This window comes from Anomaloglossus baeobatrachus, unplaced genomic scaffold (assembly GCF_048569485.1).
Source record: "Anomaloglossus baeobatrachus isolate aAnoBae1 unplaced genomic scaffold, aAnoBae1.hap1 Scaffold_2359, whole genome shotgun sequence".
Taxonomy (NCBI): domain Eukaryota; kingdom Metazoa; phylum Chordata; class Amphibia; order Anura; family Aromobatidae; genus Anomaloglossus; species Anomaloglossus baeobatrachus.
The window spans coordinates 184,643-200,783 of NW_027442028.1; the positions used below are offsets into that span (position 1 = coordinate 184,643).

The following is a 16,141-nucleotide window of genomic DNA, read 5'->3' on the forward strand; positions in this document are numbered from 1 at the left end:
TTATAAAACTCAGAATTTGGATCCCAAACTCCGCTTGCAACTGAGGGAAGCCTCTGAGTTGGCCCCCCTCCACAATATGTGTGAATCTATTTATCCCTCTCAAAGCCCAGCTCCCAAAGCCCTCTAAATGATGCAAGTTAGGTAACCATGACGTTTTCCATATAGAGGTATATTATGAAATTCACTGAATGTCTTGTAGTTTTTTAGTTTTATCCCAAAGTTTTTGGATTAGTAGTAGGATTGGGCAACTATTAGCAGCAGCTCCGAAGCCTACTGCCTCTAGAACCTCGTATAGACTAGTGGAGTGAAAATATTGTTGTAGAATCATATACTGTGCCCCCCCCCTCCAGGGTCCTCTCATCCCCGAATGTGCTGAAGCTGAGCCACCAGATAGTAAACCCATGGATTGGGTACCGCCAGACCTCCACTACTTTTATCCCTCCGCAGGGGCTCGATCCTAATGCGCGGCATCTGTCCGCCCCAGATCAATTCCTGGAATAATGCGTTTACCTTATGGAAAAATCTTTGTGGGATCCATTGTAGAGAGTTGTGTAGCTTGTATAGTAGTTGGGGCATCCAGATCATTTTGATCAGGTTAGTGCAGCCAACTGCTGAGAAGGGCAGGCGAGACCAGACTTCCTTCTTATCCTTAAATTTTGACAGAATAGGGGTTAGGTTGAGACTCTCAAAATCATCAACATGAGTGGTAACCATTATCCCCAAATATTTAAACTGGGCAACAACCTATAGGCTCGAGTGTACGTAATTAGGTGAGTTTGTGGTTCCTTCCACCGGAAGTAATACAGACTTTTCCCAGTTGATTAATAGACATGAGTACTTCCCAAATTCTTGTATAACACCCATTGCCCTTGGCAGTGATGATGTTGCATTGACCAGAAAAAGGAGTGTGTCATCTGCGTACAACGCAATTTTTTCCTCCTGACCACCCCTCCTGAATCCTGTTATGTCTGGATTGGATCTAACCATTGCCGCCATAGGCTCAACGGCCAGAGCAAATAGTAAGGGGGATAGCGGGCATCCCTGGCGGGTGCCCCTGCCTAGGTGGAAAGGAGAAGTAAGGCATCCATTAACTTTGATCCTAGCAGTAGGGTTATTATATAGAAGTCTTACCCAGGAAACAAAATCCCTCCCCAGTCCAAATTTGTCAAGTACTGCCCAGAGAAACTCCCACTCAATAGAGTCGAAAGCCTTAGTGGCGTCTAGGGAGAAAATTACTCTATCCCCTGAGTTATCAACTGGCAATTGTAGGTTGAGGTGTAACCGTCGTATATTCACTGCCGTTGATCTGGAAGGCATGAACCCCGACTGGTCCGAATGGATTAGTGAAAGTATAACCTCATTAAGTCTGGAAGCTAGTACCTTAGCTATTATCTTGATATCTGTAGGTAACAGAGAGATAGGTCTATAAGAGTCAGGGATGAGGGGGTCCTTGCCAGGTTTAGGGATGACAACTATCACTGCTTCTCGCATCGATTGGGGCAAGGAGCCATTTTTGGCTGCTTGCTGGAAGGTCGACAGCAGCTGGGGGAGCAGGATGTCTCCAAACTTTTTGTAAATCTCTGTGGGGATCCCATCTGAACCCGGTGACTTATTATTGGGCATGGAGGATACTGATAAATGCAACTCTTCCAGTGTGAGTGGACTGTTTAGATATACCCTGTCCTCATCTGAAAGTGAGGGCAAGGGGATGTCTTTCAGGTAAGAAGCTATCTGTTCCCTATCATATTGCAGTTTAGTACTGTAAAGTTGTTCGTAGAATTCAGAGAAGGTAGCCAAAATTTGGTCAGGTTGATTGACTATGGTTCCGGTTTTGTCTCTTAGTGCCCCCACAAATGTGTTCCCCCTTTGTGCTTTAGCAATCACCGCTAATAAATGACCCACTTTTTCGCCCTCTTCAAAGAATCTCTGTTGTGAAAAAGTCTTTTGTTAGTGGCCCGTTCCTTAATGTGAGAGTCATATGCTTCTTGTGCCTCCCTCCATTCCAGTAAGTCCCGTATCCCCTGACAGAATGTACTTCTGTTCTATTGTCTGGACCCGTTCTTAAAGAAAAATTTCAAATTGTGCCGACAATTTTACATCTACTGACCCTCTGTATCAGTGACCCCCTCAGACAGGGCTTCATGGCATCCCAAACAGTGTTAAGCGACATCTCCCCAGTACAGTTGTCCTGAAAATAGTATTCAAGGGCTAGTTCAACCGGGCCCACATTTATAATCTGTAGCCAAAAAGGATTAAAGGTCCACAAGCTATGGGTACGATCAAGTCCGGGTAAAATATTAAGTCGTGTCAACAGTGGGGAATGGTCTGATAAACCTCTAGGAATGTATTCTGTGTTTTCCACCATTGATAGTATACCCTCCGAGCCCAAGATCAGGTCTATTCCGGACAGAGTGTTGTGTGTTTTGGAATAGCATGAGAATCGCTTGATTCCAGGGTTTCTGATTCTCCACAGATCTGAAAGTGCCAGTTCAGCCACTGCGTCCCCAAATTTGGAGTTAGGATAGTGTTCTAAGTGAGTATCCGCATTGTGTTTGTCCCAATATGGGTGAATGATGTTGAAATCCCCCGTGCACACCACCTGTACTTTGGGGGTCTTGCTAATCATTTCCGCAATTTTGTTCATAACAGTATTATTATATGGAGGCGGTATATAAACTGTTATCAGAAGGAGCTCCTTGTTAAATATTTTACAGTGCATGCAAATGAATCTACCTTCCTGATCTACTGTGGATGAAATTATCTCAAATGGGATTGCTCTGTGGACTAAGATACTGACACCTCTGGAATGAGCTGTGTAGGTTGAGTGGAAACAATGGCCCACCCATGAGCGATTCATGTATGCTATTTTGTCGCCCTCCAAATGTGTCTCCTGTAGACAGATGATTGCTGGAAAGTGGGATTGGACCTGTTCCATTACTGCTACCCTTTTTGTGGGGTCCCCCAAGCCACGGACATTCCAAGAAAGAATGTTAATCCTACCCGCCATCTTGGTGGTATGCGTATGTAGTGCAGGCAGTCACACCCGGCAAAGAATTCCAACCTCTCCCCTCCTCCTTGAACCACATGGGAACCATTAGCAGACATCAATATAAAAGCATCATTAAAGCTGCAGAAACACCCCCCCTCCATCCACCCCCCCCGCATCTAACAGTTGTCCCACAACATAAACGTTGAAGCTGAGGCACCAGTCCATCCTGAAGCCGAAACAAGAGAGACAATAAAATTCCCACTTCCCAAAATGGTTTAAGGCAAGAAAAAAAGCCTGAGAGCAATGAAAAATGCAGGAAGTGAGAAAAACAAAAACCGTCTCTGGAAGTGAAAAAGGGAAAGAAAAAGGAAACCCAAACTCCTCTTCCAGGGAGTTCTGCTGGAACCAATCAATGGGTATCATAATAATTTTATCCACTGGGACAATCCTATGTAATCGTAGCAGACAGTCGAGTATTCACCACCCATAAAGTCCTTAAAGGGTTACATATCAACGTTGTGGACTTTGCCTGAGCCGTTGCTCATTCATTTCGAGCCATCTGAGAGCATCTTTAGGATTTTCAAAACAGAATGTCTCTTGAAGTGCAGCTACCCTGAGCTTTGCTGGGTACAGCATGGAGTATGAGACTTGTGCATTTCTCAGGCGTCATTTGACATCTGTGAATTGAGCTCTTCTTTTTGAAATTTCAACTGAATAATCCGGAAAGAAGGATATCTTGTGGCCATCCACCGTTATGGACCCTTTGTTTCTAGCCGCTCTTAGGATCGCATCCCGATCTCTATAATGTAGCAGTTTCACCAGGACAGGTCTTGGAGGAGCTCCCGGAGGCAGGGGTCTGGTGGGCTCTCTGTGGGCTCTCTCTACAGCATACAGGGGAATAGGACCTCTGCGCCAAATACTTTTTGTAGCAATCTCTCAAAGAATTCTGACGGATTTGTGCCTTCCGTTTTTTCTGGAACCCCTATCAGCCGCACATTGTTTCTCCTCAATCTATTTTCTAAATCATCTGTCTTGTTAAGTAGAAATGCCAGTTGCTGATCATGCCTGCGGGAGTCACGGGTAACCTGGGGCATTTTGTCCTCTAAGTCACTGATTCTCCCCTCTGACGCCGACATGTGGTCATTCACTTTTTGGAGGCTCTGTTTCACACCTGATAACTCCTCCATAATTTGGCCCATCTGAAAGCTGAGGGATGTCATCGTGGAGCCATTTTGAGCTATAGCTGCAAGCACGTCTTTCAGAGTGGGCTCAGAACCCTGCAAAGTTGTGGCAGGCTCATGTGGACATTTATTATGCATGGATGCAGGGGGCTCCAGCTTGTTTTTCAAGCTTTGCTGTAATAATAATGAGTCTGCACTACTTCCTCCTCCACGGTATTGTGAGGGCTGTGCTACCTGGAGCTCCCCAGTTCAGCTCCTTCATCCCTGTGTACCGTGGGAGCCCCTCGTTCTGTGCCCCTGGCGTACTCAGACAGTTTTTCAGCAGTGTGCATGGCTGCAGCTCTCCTTACTTTGGAGGCTGGTGTCTGTGTCCCACCACCATTTTGTGCAGTACCGTCCGTTCCTGCTGCTGCCTCCTGCTCGTCCCCCCCCAGCCATGTAACCGCCGTCCAAGCTGTGCAGTAAGTACAGGGTGGTCTCTGGTTGCTGCACGGATGATTTCTGTCCTCTCCACGGCCCAGTGGAAGTCAGGATAATCGGCAGTTCCAGGAGCTTTCCCTCTTAGCTTCCTCTCACATCTCCGACCAGGCCACAAAACCCCCAACAGATATATTTTTAACACTTATCTGACAACAGGACCTGGTTAATGATAAAAAAAAACCAAAACATTTGGCAAATTCTGAAAGCAAGAATGGCTGCTCTGCTCTGTTGGTTTTCTGATGGTTGGCAAGACTTGATTTACCAGTTAAACATTTCAATTATTCACAACATGAAAAAGGTTCCTTCCCTGTGCGGCTTCTTCACATGTTTAACAACATCTGATTTCTGAGAATTACATTTTCCAAGTTCAGAACATAAAAATGGTTTATTTTGTGTGATTTTTTTAGATGGTAAACAAGACCTGATTTCCTAGTAAAATATTTACCACATTCTGGGCATGAAAATGGCTTCTCCCCTGTGTGAGATCTTTGATGCGAAACAAGTTCTCATTTCTGAAAAAAACATTTCCCACACTCTGAACATGAAAATGGCTTCTCCCCTATGTGAATTTTCTGATGTCTAACAAGGTCTGATTTCTGAAGAAAACTTTTTCCACACTCAGAACATGAAAATGGCTTTTCCCATGTGTGATTTTTCTGATGTGTAACAAGATGTGATTTCTGAATAAAACATTTTGCACACTCTGAACATGAAAATGGCTTCTCCTCTGTGTGATTTTTCTGATTTGTAACAAGATGTGATTTTTGGATAAAACATTTCCCACACTCTGAACATGAAAATGGCTTCTCCCCTGTGTAATTTTTCTGATGTATAACAAGATGTGATTTGTGGATAAAACATTTCCCACATTCTGAACATGAAAATTACTTCTTCCCTGTGTGATTTTTCTTATGTGTGAGAAGATGTGATTTCTGGATAAAACATTTCCCACATTCTGAACATGAAAATGGCTTCTCCCCTGTGTGAGATCTTTGATGCCAAACAAGTTCTGATTTCTGACTAAAACATTTCCCACATTCTGAACATGAAAATGGCTTCTCCCCTGTGATTTTTCTGATGTATAACAAGATGTGATTTGTGGATAAAACATTTCCCACATTCTGAACATGAAAATTACTTCTTCCCTGTGTGATTTTTCTTATGTGTGAGAAGTTCTGATTTCTGAATAAAACATTTCCCACATTCTGAGCATGAAAATGGCTTTTCCCCTGTGTAATTTTTCTGATGTGTAATAAGATGTGATTTCTGGATAAAACATTTCCCACATTCTGAACATGAAAATGGTTTCTCCCCTGTGTGAATTTTCTGATGTATAACAAGATGTGATCTCTGAATAAAACATTTCCCACATTCTAAACATGAAAATGGCTTCTCCCCTGTGTGAGATCTTTGATGACAAAAAAATTCTGATTTTTGAATAAAACATTTTCCACACTCTGAACATGAAAATGACTTCTCCCCTGTGTGATTTTTCTGATGTGTAACAAGATGTGATTTGTGGATAAAACATTTCCTACATTCTGAACATGAAAATGGCTTTTCCCCTGTGTGAATTTTCTGATGTTTAACAATATGTGATCTCTTAATAAAACATTTCCCACACTCTGAGCATGAAAATGGACTCTTACTAGAGTTCATTTTTTGATGGTTAGCAAGGGTTATTCTCCAAGTAAAACATTTTTCACCTTCTGTGCTTGAAAATGGCTTCTTCCCTGTATGAGTTTTTTGATGTTTTAAAAGATCTGATTTCTGAATAATATTTCCCACATTTTGAACACAAATATGGCTTCTCCCCTGTGTGAATTCTGTAATGTATAACAAGATCTGATTTCTGAGTAAAACATTTACTGCATTCTGAGCATGAAAATGGTTTCTCCCCTGTATGAGTTTTTTGATGATCGGAATTCTGGACTTGTTTGAAAAGTTCTGATGATAGATCTTTCCTAGGAAGGACTGGAGGTATATCTGGGACAGCAGCATGCTCTTCATATGTATCATGTGTGATACTTTGATCATCTGTTTTAAATTCTAAAGATATTAGAGGTCCAGCTGAACTCCCAATACAGTCATCTGATAAAAATAAACACAATGTTATTATTTAATGATATTATTTTGAAAGTACATTTTTTAAAACCATAATAGTAGAAATTAAATTAGGGAAAAAAAAATATTCTGAATCTGTTTTCCAATTTTGAGATCTAATAGTTACATCTTTCTTAATTGAGACCCCCCATTCCTGTATCCAAGTTATCTCTCCAGTAGTACCAGTTCTCTGAAATGTGCTACAATAAATAATCTGAGTGATTGTCACAATGTGACTGCAGGGACAAGGGACAGAGGGCTCCTATACTGTCCCTCATGCTAGAAGACCCTAGGTTATCCCTAACCTGTGGATTACCCCCTGAAGGAGGAGATGCCAGAGTCTTGTGCCTTACTATTCTCCTGACCAGATCTAATCTGTTATCCCCCAAGGGAAGGAAGGGGAAGAGTATAATTGAAACACAGATTAAAACAGATGGGAAAACCAAAATTCAGACACACTGCAAACGCACAGAAATAAAGAGTGAGAGACTAAGGAGAAAAGCAAGAGCAGGAAGGCAGCAACAAAAAGACAGCAAAAGGTAACACCAAAACTGCTCACAGAAATACTGCATAACAACCACCAGTTAGTTTGTATCACAACACTTCATCACACCTGTATAGGTAAACTATAGCTGGCATTAATGGCATATACAGGAGAGAAGCGAATGACACTGACTCCCCTATAGCATGTGATCAAAGACATTAACAAGCAGCCCAGGAGAGAATAACCTTGCTAGAATAAATAGACTCAGTTTGTTGATCACAGACATCAAAGAAGTTAACAGGCAAAGTGCCAGAATGTGTAGTTTCTACAGATCCTGATGCCGCCATGACAGTTGATGATGCCTGCAAAAATCTCCTTGTGACATTGATCCACAACATAGACAATTTCAAAGAGATTTTTTTTTGAAGGCGAAAATAAAATAGTTAAAGCCACATGTAATAAAAAAAAATATTAGCTCCTATGTGACAATTCACCTGTATCCGCTCCATTCTGTAGTTCCTGCTGCTGCGCGACTGATCAGGGAGGAGTAGTGAAAAAACACATCTTATATCATCAACTTTTCTCGAACGTTTATGGATTGTTGTAATTAATTTTATATTTTGAACATCCAAAGAGTACCAATACAGCAGCGATAGGGAACTTAGTAACTAGGGATGATCGAATACTCTATTATTCGCTTCGCCGAATATCCGACGAATACCTCGCAGCTATTCGAGTATCGCGAATATTCAGCCCCCAATGCAAGTCTATGGGAAACCAGAATAATTTTATGTTGGACCCGTCGGTGAACTGTGGTGATTGAGGAAGAGGCTGAAATGGATGGGAAAAGGCAGAAACAGTATGGGCACAGGCTATAGAAGGTGCCTCACTGCATTTCTGCCCCCTCCCGATTCTTGCAAGATGATAGGACGCACACTAACGCGCCACCCGCATTCCCCCTCTTCCTCTGATTTCTGTCGCATGTGCCATGACACAGGCGACAGAAAACTACTCCCCGGGTCCAGCAAAGTCACCACCCCCGTGACTCCCGCTGTTTTTACCTTTTTGCAGCGCTTATCCCAGGCGTCTCTCCTCCTTCACAACGAACGCTATGCTCATGTGCAGAGCGCGGCTGTCAGCTCAGCTTCCTCTGTTCCATGAGAATGGCTGTGGAGCTGCGCTGAATGCACTTACTCTGCTGCTGTGACCCGGGGAGGGTAGGTGCAGATTATTTGCACCCACACTCCTCACATGGAGGGTCTGCACTCTTAGAAAATGGGGGACATGTTCCCTGAGCATGCCCCCCATATTCTAGAAGGTCCAGAGTCGTCGTGCGACTTCCAAAATGGATTAAAGGAGATTTTTTTTCTTTACAATAAATTGGTGAAAGAGGGAATGTTTTGGGGAGTGTTTTTTTAAAATATTTTTTTTTGTCGTCTATTTTTTTTTTTACTTTTATTACTGACAGTTGGTGATGTCAGGTATCTCATAGACACCATGATATCACCAACTGCTGGGCTTGATGTCAGGTGACATTACACATCTGGTATCAACCCCATTTATTACCCCGTTTGCCACTGCATCAGGGTAACGGGATGAGCTGGGGCGAAGCACCAGAATTGGCGCATCTAATGGATGCTCCATTTCTGGGGTGGGTGCGGCCAGCTATTTTTAGGCCGGGAAGGGCCAATAATTATGGACCTTCCCACCCTGAGAATACCAGAACCACAGCTGTCCGCTTTACCTTGGCTGGTGAACCAATTTGGGGGAACCCCATTTATTTTTTTTATTTATTTTTTTATTTATAAATAATTATAAAAAAGAGCCTGGGGCCCCTCCAAATTGGATCCCCAACCAAGGTAAAGCTGCCAGCTGTGGTCTACAGGCTGCAGCCATCTGCTTTACCCTAGCTGGCTATCAAAAATGGGGGGAACCCCACATCGCTTTTTTTTTTTAATTATTTATTTTTTGGGCTAAATACAAGGCTAGGCACCCTTTAGTGACACATGAAAATCACTAAAGAGTGCCAGCTTAGAATATGCAGGGAGGTGGGACATTATATATGTGTTTCACATCGGTCTGCCTCTCTATCTATCTATCCATCTATCCTTTTTTATCTATCTATCTATCCATTATCTATCTTTCTATCTATCTATCCATTATCTATCTTTCTATATCTATCCCTCTATCTATCCATCTATCTATCTCTATCCCTCTATCTATCATCTATCTATCTCTATCCCTCTATGTATCCATTATCTATTTATCTCTATCCCTCTATCTATTCATCTATCTATCTATCCCTTTATCTATCAATCTATCTATCCATCTATCTATACCTCTATATATTTATCCATCTATCTACCTCTTTATCCCTCTATCCATTATCTCTCTCTCTATCTCTCTATCTATCCATTATCTATCTCTCTCTATCCCTCTATCTATGCATTATCTATCTATCTATCCATCTATCTGTCTATCTCTCTATCCATCTACCTATCTGTCTATCTATCCATCTATGTATCCATTATCTATCTATCCATTATCTATCCCTCTATCTATCCATTATCTATCTATCTATCTATTCCCCTATCTATCTATCACGCTATCTATCTATCCATCTATCTATCCCTCTATCTATCTATCTATCTATCTATCTACAGTGCCTACAAGTAGTATTCAACCCCCTGCAGATTTAGCAGGTTTGATAAGATGCAAATAAGTTAGAGCCTACAAACTTCAAACAAGAGCAGGATTTATGAACAGATGCATAAATCTTACAAACCAACAAGTTATGTTGCTCAGTTAAATTTTAATACATTTTCAACATAAAAGTGTGGGTCAATTATTATTCAACCCATAGGTTTAATATTTTGTGGAATAACCCTTGTTTGCAATTACAGCTAACAATCGTCTTTTATAAGACCTGATCAGGCCGGCACAGGTCTCTGGAGTTATCTTGGCCCACTCCTCCATGCAGATCTTCTCCAAGTTATCTAGGTTCTTTGGGTGTCTCATGTGGACTTTAATCTTGAGCTCCTTCCACAAGTTTTCAATTGGGTTAAGGTCAGGAGACTGACTAGGCCACTGCAACACCTTAATTTTTTCCCTCTTGAACCAGGCCTTGGTTTTCTTGGCTGTGTGCTTTGGGTCGTTGTCTTGTTGGAAGATGAAATGATGACCCATCTTAAGATCCTTGATGGAGGAGCGGAGGTTCTTGGCCAAAATCTCCAGGTAGGCCGTGCTATCCATCTTCCCATGGATGCGGACCAGATGGCCAGGCCCCTTGGCTGAGAAACAGCCCCACAGCATGATGCTGCCACCACCATGCATGACTGTAGGGATGGTATTTTTGGGGTCGTATGCAGTGCCATCCAGTCTCCAAACGTCACGTGTGTGGTTGGCACCAAAGATCTCGATCTTGGTCTCATCAGACCAGAGAACCTTGAACCAGTCTGTCTCAAAGTCCTCCAAGTGATCATGAGCAAACTGTAGACATAGCCTTGACATGACACTTTGAAAGTAAACGTACCTTACGGGCTCGTCTGGAACGGAGACCATTGCGGTGGAGTACGTTACTTATGGTATTGACTGAAACCAATATCCCCACTGCCATGAGATCTTCCCGAAGCTCCTTCCTTGTTGTCCTTGGGTTAGCCTTGACTCTTCGGACAAGCCTGGCCTCGGCACGGGAGGAAACTTTCAAAGGCTGTCCAGGCCGTGGAAGGCTAACAGTAGTTCCATAAGCCTTCCACTTCCGGATGAAGCTCCCAACAGTGGAGACAGGTAGGCCCAACTCCTTGGAAAGGGTTTTGTACCCCTTGCCAGCCTTGTGACCCTCCACGATCTTGTCTCTGATGGCCTTGGAATGCTCCTTTGTCTTTCCCATGTTGACCATGTATGAGTGCTGTTCACAAGTTTGGGGAGGGTCTTAATTAGTCAGAAAAGGCTGGAAAAAGAGATAATTAATCCAAGCATGTGAAGCTCATTGTTCTTTGTGCCTGAAATACTTCTTAATACTTTAGGGGAACCAAACAGAATTCTGGTGGTTTGAGGGGTTGAATAATAAATGACCCTCTGAATAAACTTTTCACAATTTAAAAAAAAAAAAGAAATAACATTCTTTTTTGCTGCAGTGCATTTCACACTTCCAGGCTTTTCTACAGTCCAAATGTCACAATGCCAAGTTAATTCCGAATGTGTAAACCTTGTGAGGTAGCGTGGTCGGCTGCACGGCAGAAGACACGGGATCCAGGCACCAATGGTCACAGCACACGGTTTATTGCACAAACCAAAAGTCCAAAAACAATACACATGTGTTCCCCTGGCAGAAACTCAGGGAGTTGTGTTCACTCCCTCACACTAGGGCCCCACGCCCATGTTCATGTTTCCTTTTAACCCTCCTTTCAGCCTGCAGGGAAAACATTAACCCTGGAGTGGAGTTGCTTTCTATACATGGAGTGAGCGCAACCGGGGCGAGACGTACCGGCCGTCATAGATTACCCCGGTCACAGTCTCACAACCTGCTAAATCTGCAGGGGGTTGAATACTAATTGTAGGCACTGTATCTATCCATTACACTGGTATACAAAAAAAAATAAAAAAAATTTGGCATGGACTTTAAGAACAGTTTTAGACTAATTTGAGGGTGCTGAATTCAAATCTGATCTTATAATTTCTCTATCACATCACGTGTTTGCGCTATAGGTATATATCCCATTTTCATGAATTCCATGAAAAATATAAGTAGTGTATCAAAAGTGCCGGTTTATACGGTTCACTAAGGTAAATTTAGTTTTCATTTAGTCTCCCAATAAATGTGAGAATATCTTTGTTTTCTTTGAACATGCATAATTCCCATTTGTTATGATAAGAAAGTAAACAAACAGTTTTCAACGTACACAACAGTCGTGTGCAGGTACTGTTTTATTTATTGAAATTTGATATTTATTGTTTTTATCCTGCTGTTTTTCTGTTTTTTGTTTGTGAATCAATACCTAAGGTGTGTGGGGGGGGGACAGAAATTCAATGAACAACTCAGGTAGCTAACAACCTTTATCTTGTATTTCTCTGCAGGATGTTTTGATGATCTAACAATGGCCTCTACATCTCGCAGAAGACAGTGCTCAAATGATCCAAATATTTTTTGTTACATCTGTAGAAACTTTACTGTGAAGACTCACAGGTGCAACATTACTGACTTTGTTAAGAGGGTGTATTTTGCATACTTCAAAGTAAAACTTGGAGACCAAGACAATTATTGGGCTCCTCACAAAGTGTGCAAAACCTGTATTGAGAGTTTGAGATCATGGTCTTCAAGGAAAGAATGCTAAACTTCAGTTTGGAGTTCCTATGGTTTGGAGAGAATCAAGCAATCATTTAGAAGACTGCTATTTCTGCCTTGTCGATGTAAAAGTTTCAATAAGAAAAACAAGCAAGATTTGCAATACCCGAGTATCGTTTCAGCTATTCAACCAGTTGCCTATAGTGAATACATACCTGTTCCAAAATATACTGCGCTTCCAGAAAATGTTGACACACATCTCTCCTTACATTTTTATACTGATGAAGAAGACAGTCCAGATATTTTTCAGCCATGTGATGAAGATTGTGACAACCCAATTCTGTTTACTCAATCTGCTTTGAATGATCTGGTTAGAGATCTTTATCTAGCAAAAGAGTCTGCTGAACTATTGGCTTCAAGACTACAAAAGAATCGGATGTTGAAACCCGGAACAAGTGTTTCATTTTATCGTAACAGGGAAGCAGAACTGCGTAAGTACTTCCATTCAGATGGCCAGCTTGTCTATTGTATTGATGTTGAAGGGCTACTTCTCTTTATGGGACTTCCAGCATATGATTCAAAGGATTGGAGGCTTTTTATTGATAGTTCCAAAAGAAGTTTAAAATGTGTTCTGTTACACAATGGAAATAAGTAAGGCTCTGTACCAATAGGTCATTCTGTAAAACTTAAAGAAGAATATAAAAACATCAAAATTGTTCTAGAGAGGTTACAATATAATGTTCATGGGTGGTTAATTTGTATTGATTTGAAAATGTTTAACTTTCTTTTGGGTCTGCAAGGAGGGTACACAAAACACCCTTGTTTTCTGTGCTACTGGGACAGTAGAGCTACAGCAGAGCATTGGGTGAAAACTGAATGGCCTCAGCGACAGAGTTTGGCATCTGGCGATAAGAATGTCATCCATGATCCTCTAGTGGATAGGAAGAACAGTGTCTTTCCTCCCTTGCACATAAAACTTGTGATGAAGCAGTTCGTCAAAGCTTTCAATCACAGTGGAGAATGCTTTAACTATATATGTTCAACTTTTCCTGGTCTTAGTGAAGAGAAGAAAAAGGCTGGAATATTTGATGGACGTCAAATAAGAACACTTATGAGAGACCCAAATTTTATCACATCAATGAATGAAACAGAAGAAAGAGCTTGGAATGCATTTTGTAATGTGGTGCAGAATTTTCTAATCAGCAGCCTGTGTATAAGATCAGCAGTAGGGATGGGCGATCTGAACTGTAAAGATCGGGGATCGTACCGATCACATAATGATCGTGAACACGAGCCCGATCACAAGCTTTCTGGGATGTTCGTGTTACAGATCGGGTCCAGGGACTGTAAAAAAAACAAAGCACATTTTAAAAAACATTATGATCATACTTTCAGGTCCCGCGACGCATCCTGCAGACTCCCGGCGCTTCTGTTTCCGAGTCAATCATCACTGTGCCCTCTCAGTAACCAGAATGACTAAAGGACCTTCGGTGACGTCATACCCAGGTGACCAGTCACGTGTGAATGTTGTATTACCGCATTGGCTACAGACTGGTCACATGACTATGCCGTCATCAAAGGTCCTGGATGGTAAATGACCTTCGATTGTCACTGTGCAAGTGTCATGTCACATCACGGCGCACAATCTTCCCACAGGAGCGGGTCAGCTGCGTCTATTTCCATGCAGCTGAGGCGCTCCTGTCCTGAGATCAGTCCATGCAGGGTGATGCAATGCGACACGTAAGTGTAATCATACCCTCACTGTAAGCCTGCTTCTTGCTCTGTACAGAGCGATGTAGTAGAGCTGATATGGCTCTTTGCTTCTCACTCTGTATAGACACTGTCTGTGCACAGTGATGAAGCAGAGTTCACAATGCTACCCTTCTGGATTACGTCGGACAAAGGATTGTTTTATAATAAAGATGGAGTCTCTAAATGTTTTTTTGTTTTATATCTATTAAAAAAATTTCTCTGTGTTGTGGTTTTTTTTTTTTACTGTATCCTAGAAATTCATGGTGGCCATGTCTAATTTAGCCATATTCCTGTTCTGAATGTGGGAAATGTTTTATCCAAAAATCACGTCTTGTTGGACACCAGAGAACTCACACAGAGAAGTCTTTTTCATGATAGAATGTGGGAAATATTTTACATTAAAAATAAGGGACCATGTAGAAGGCGAACATACGCCGAAACGCGTAGTCCGAGACTACTACCCTATCCAACATACCATTTTTTGCCCCATGTGTGGATCTATTTTTAATAGAATTATCTAATAAAATTTGCTTTGCAAGAATATTTTAAGAAAATCATCTCTGTCTGTCTCTGTATTTTTCCGCTGGAGTTTTTTGGATATATATTTCTATTACATTAAAAATGCAATCTTTTTGAACATCCCATAAATCACACGGGTGGAAGCCATTATCATACCTAGAAGTTTTAGAGATGTCTTATTTTAAAATTATACTTTGTTGAGCATTAAGAAAAATTCACACAGGGAGAAGCCATATACAGGTGCACCTCAATAACTTAGAATATCATCAAAAAGTTAATTAATTTCAGTAATTCAATAGAAAAAGTGAAACATTTATATAGTCATTACAAACACGGTGATATATTACAATTGTGTATTTCTGTTAATGTTGATGATTATGGCTTACAGCCAATGAAACCACAAAAGTCATTATCTCAGAAAATTAGAATAATTATCACAAAACACCTGCAAAGGCTTCCTAAGCATTCAAAATGATCCCTTAATCTGGTTCAGTAGGGAAATCATGGGTAACACTATTGACTTGACAGATGTCTGGAAGGCAGTAATTGACACACTCCATAAGGAGGGTAAGGCACAAAAGGTCATTGCTACTGAAGCTGGCTGGTCACAGAGTGCTATATCCAAGCATATTAATGGATGGTTTAGTGATAGTAAAAATTGTAGTAGAAAAAAGTGCACAAGCAACAGAGAACTGTAGCCGTGATAGGATTATTAAGGAAAGGCCATTCAAAAATTTGCGTGAGATTCACAAGGAGTGGACTGCTGCTGGAGTCAGTGCTTCAAGAGCCACCACACATAGATGTACCCAGGACATGGGCTACAACTGCGGATTCCTTGTGACAAGCCAATCATGACTAGGGCTGATCGAAACCACCAAAATCCGGGATCGGCGGATCCCTGCCGAATTGGAAAAAAAATCCGGATCCGCTCCGTATTCCGGTTCCCAAATAAGTCTATGGGGACCAGAATCCTGAGATTAAAAACGGTGGTGGAAGGGATAGGGGGTCAGGAACAAGTGCGGTATACTCACCGGAGTCTGTGTCATGGCAGCAAACTCCTCCTGGGTCACGCTTTTCCCTACCAAAGCCAATTCAATATTCATTTTTTTGCCCACCCACCAGCGCGTATTATTGGTTGCAGTTAGTTGTGCCTCAACAACGAGTGTCAGCTGACTGCAACCAATCACAGGCGACAGGACGGTCGGTGGGCGGGGAAAGCAGTGCAAGTGTCTGCAGGTCAGTATGGTGAACGTGAATGTGTTTCACAAACACATGCATGTTCCAGTCAAAAGTGTGTGGCTATGCCAGTGATGCACTGTCAAACTCGTACAAGTCTGACATGACATCAG

At 41.9% G+C, this 16,141-nt stretch overlaps 1 pseudogene; it reads right to left on the bottom strand.

Annotated features, from left to right (window-relative positions):
- Positions 1-5,156: 5,156 nt before the first annotated feature.
- On the bottom strand, positions 5,157-15,895 carry LOC142261655 (uncharacterized; annotated as a pseudogene).
- Between the last annotated feature and the right edge of the window lie 246 nt (positions 15,896-16,141).